We start from the raw sequence: 4,365 nt of genomic DNA on the forward strand, positions 1-4,365 counted from the left end.
TATTACCCAGTTGTGGAGCACATCTCTGACTGATCTAAGTGGTGAGAAACACATTCAGGAAACACGACAATATGGTTATGCCAGTTTGGACATTCCAGAAATGCACAAAAACATCAAGAGAAAAAAAAGTGTAGGAGGAGGGAAAGCTGAAAACCTGTTCAGCCGTCTCTTGTCCCATTGACAGATTGCCTGGGAAGGCAGTGGAGGAAAGAAAACCATTGCCACCCTTGGGAGTGCAATATTTGATGGTTCAGCTGCACCACATTGCATACAAACCCTGGGTGGGTGTCCTCACCAACACTCTCAGGTTCTCATATAGCAGAGTTTTGCATTCTGATACGGAAATGAAGAAATCCTTTTCCTGTGTATCTACTTATGGCAATGCAATAGCACTTTTTCATAAAAAAGGGTCCCCGGAATGAAGCTTTCCCTGCCATGAAAATAATCAGGGCAGTTACGCACCAACAGCCAAGGTCTCAGCAGCGGCAGAGGGAAATGTCTCCTTTCCTTTCTGCCGGCTTTTCCTCCTCCCTTCCCATCACCATTTCTCCAAAAGCAGGACAGAAAGCATCAGATCGTGCACAATGGCAAAGACAATCACTGGAGAAATCTCTCACCTTTTTGTGGGATGCCCTGGAACTTCAGTGACCGACTTGCTGGTGTGGATCTGCTGGGGAAAATGGGAACCTGAATGCTGTGATGTGCAGCCCATGACTGAGTCTGCTGGGTTTGCTGTGGAGGGCAGAATCCCCTCCCTTCCCCTGCTGGTCGTGCTTCTCTTGATGCAACCCAGGATACAGTTGGCCTTCTGGGCTGCAAGTGCACATTGCTGGCTCGTGTTGAATCTTTCACCAATCCACACCCTCAAATCCTTCTCCTCAGGGCTGCTCTCAAGCCGTTTCCTGCCCAACCTGTATCTGTGCTTGAGATTGCCCCGACCCAGATGCAGGACCTTGCACCTGGCCTTGTTGAACTCCATGAGGTTGGCACGGGCCCACCTCTCCAGCCTGCCCAGGTCCCTCTGGATGGCATCCCTTCCTTCTAGCGTGTCAGCTGCACCACTCAGCTTGGTGTCATCTGCAAACCTGCTGAGGGCGCACTCAATCCCACTGTCCATGTCGCCTACAAAGATGTTAAGTAGCACTGGTCCCAGTACCGATCGCTGAGGAACTCCACTCCTCACCAGTCTCAACTTGAACATTGAACCATTGACTGCAACCTCACTACAGGAGGGTCCAGATTTTATGTTGTTGAATAAACAAGTTTATGTGACAGTTCTGCGGAAACATCTGGTTTCTTTTCTGGATTCCACCTCCAGGGCTCAAGGAGGAGCCAAGGAAGTTTGTGTACTCGTAGGCCTTCGCACTGTGCTTCTAAAGAAGGAAAAGCGAATACATCCTCATAAAGCTTTATCTAATCTCTTACTAACAAGACCTTTTGACCAAGATACATATTTGCTAATGATTGGATACTGATGATACGTAACGCTGGGTTCATCCAGAGGTCATAGTTTGTTGGAGGCCCACTGTTCAGGCCTCAGTGCTTCATACTGCCACTGCGGTGTGCAGAGCCAGGGAGTCGGGTGAAAGCACTTTTCTTCATTCCCGTCGATTTGGACTCGTGCATCAAGTCTCTTCTAGCAGTTCTTTTTGCCATGGGTTCATTTCATGAGTGTTGAGAATGATCTCAGCCAAGTCACTGCTGTGTGTGTCTCTGGGGATAACACCCGGTAGGACTGGGCCGAATTTGTTCACCATCCCAGAGAGGTGAGTGTTCGCCTCTGACTTCTGTGGGCTGTTCTTCCTCTTTCTTTCCCAAAGATTGGAGGACTTTTTTATGCTCTCTGACCCAACACTCTGTTAACTGCCACTAACCTTGGCCAGGACTCCAGGCTTCAGTGTATATGATAATTTAAATCAGAGGATTATTTTCACCCACAGTAACATTTCACCTCCTCCTTAATCCTGGGATTTCCGTTTTCTCTGTGTGGTTTACTGGCATTCTATGCCAGGAGATGGTTACACTGCTTTAATTGTTATTGCACCAGTCACAGAATCGTAGAATCATAGAATCACAGAATGGCTTGGGTTGGAAGGGACCCCAAGGATCCTCAAGTTCCACCCCCCTGCCACAGGCAGGGCCACCAACCTCCAGATTTGGTTCTAGACCATGTTGCCCAGGGCTCCATCCAACCTGGTCTTGAACACCTCCAGGGATGGGGCATCCACAGCCCGTATTTCAAGAAATTTCAGCAAAACCAAGGAATGGCCAATGGCAGAAACAATATGCCATTGGCATCCACAAGGCAGAAGCTCCAAACACGCAGCAGATTTCAGAGCAGCGATGAGCTGGAGTTGATTGGTTGACCTGATGCCTGAACTATCATGTCCATTTATTCGATCGTGTTTTGTTTCATAGAGGGAGCTCTGACTGCAGATGTTCAGAAAGATGAGGTCCTACTTGACAGAAAGATTTGTCAGCTCCAAATAACTCTCTTCAAAATACAGATGCTTCTGTCATAGAATCCTAGAATGGCCTGGGTTGAAAAGGACCTCAAAGATCACCAAGTTTCAACCCCCCACTGAGTGCAGGGTCACCAACCACCAGACCAGGCTGCCCAGAGCCACGTCCAGCCTGGCCTTGAATGCTTCCAGGGATGGGGCATCCACAACCTCCTTGGGCAACCTGTTCCAGGGCCTCACCACCCCCAAGTGAAAAACTTCCTGTGGGAAAGGATGCTGTATTGATGCAAGGCATCTGAAGCATACGTGCTGGGAAAGTGCTCAACATCTGAAGCGTATGTGCTGGGAAAATGCTCTAGAGTAACTATGTGGTGCCTCAAGGAGCAGAAGGTCCAGATAGCAGAAGGAGGCAGTGTATCAGAGAAAGGCATGGAATGCTGATCGTAAGACTGCTACAGAATGGACAATGGACAATGGACTGTTGTATACGATGGACTTTGCTGAGGCCATATAATTATGAATAATATCACTAATCATTAACTGTAGCAAGTAATAGGTGATGTAATGTGTGTAGAGAAAATTATATAACCTGTTATTAGCAAACTAATAAAGGGCATTGCAGCACATCATATTGGTCTACCTCTGCTGTCCGGGTCTCACACGGAGAATATGCGGTGCTACGTGGGGCACGACACTTCCTCCTAATATCCAACTTAAATCTTAAATCTCTCCTCAACTTAAATCTAAATCTCTCTTATTAAACTTAAATGTTTTAGTTTAAAACCATTCCCCCTTGTCCTGTCACTATCCACCTTTGTGAACAATTGCTCCCCCTCCTGTTTATACACTTCCTTCAAGTAAAGAAAGGCCACAATGAGGTCTCCCCAGAGCCTTCTCCTCTCCGAGCTAAACAAGCCCAGTTCCCTCAACCTTTCTTCACAGGAGTGGTGGTCCATCCTCTAATCATCTTGGTGGCCTCCTCTGGACTCATTCCCAGAGCTCCACGTCTTTCTTGTGGTGGGGCCCCAGGTCTGGACACAGTACTCCAGATGGGGCCCCATAAGAGCCCAGTAAAGGGGGACGATCACCTCCCTCTCCCTGCTGACCACTCCTTTTAATGCAGCCCAGAACATCGTTGGCGTTCCAGGCTGCAGCGCACGCTGCTGGTTCATGTCCAGCTCCTCACCCCCAGGACCCCCAGGTCCCTCTCTGCAGGGCTGCTCTCCAGGAGCTCTTCCCCCAGTCTGTATCAATACCTGGGATAGCACCGGCCCAAGCACAACACCTTGAATTTATCTTTGTTGAACCTCATTACGTTCACATGGGCCCACTTCTCCAGCCTGTCCGGGTTGCTCTGGATGGCTTCCCTTCCCTCCAGTGTATCGACTGTACCGCTCAGCTTGGTGTCATCTGCAAACTTGATGAGGATGCACTTGATGCCATCGTCTGCATCACTGATAGAGACCTCTGAGGGACACCACTCGTGACCGGCCTCCACCCTGACATAGAACCATTGATCACAGCCCTTTGGCTGCAACCAGCCAACCAGTTCTTAACCCACCAAACAGCCCATCCTTCAAATCCATACCTCTCCAATTTGGAGAGAAGGATGTGATGAGGGACCTTGTCAAAGGCTTTGCAGAAGTCCAGGTAGATGACATCCATCGCCCTCCTCCCATCCACTGACGCTGTCACTCCATCGTAGAAGGCCACCAGATTGGTCAGGCAAGATCTACCCTTGGTAAAGCCATGCTGGCTGTCTCGGATCACCTCCTTGTCACGTATGTGCCTTAACATGTCTTCTAGGAGGATCTGCTCCATGATCTTCCCAGGCACAGAACTGAGACTCACCGGCCTGTAGTTCCCTGGGTCTTCCTTTCTCCCTTTCTTAAAAATGGGAGTC

The sequence above is a fragment of the Numida meleagris genome, unplaced genomic scaffold (assembly GCF_002078875.1).
Source record: "Numida meleagris isolate 19003 breed g44 Domestic line unplaced genomic scaffold, NumMel1.0 unplaced_Scaffold324, whole genome shotgun sequence".
Classification (NCBI taxonomy): Eukaryota; Metazoa; Chordata; class Aves; order Galliformes; family Numididae; genus Numida; species Numida meleagris.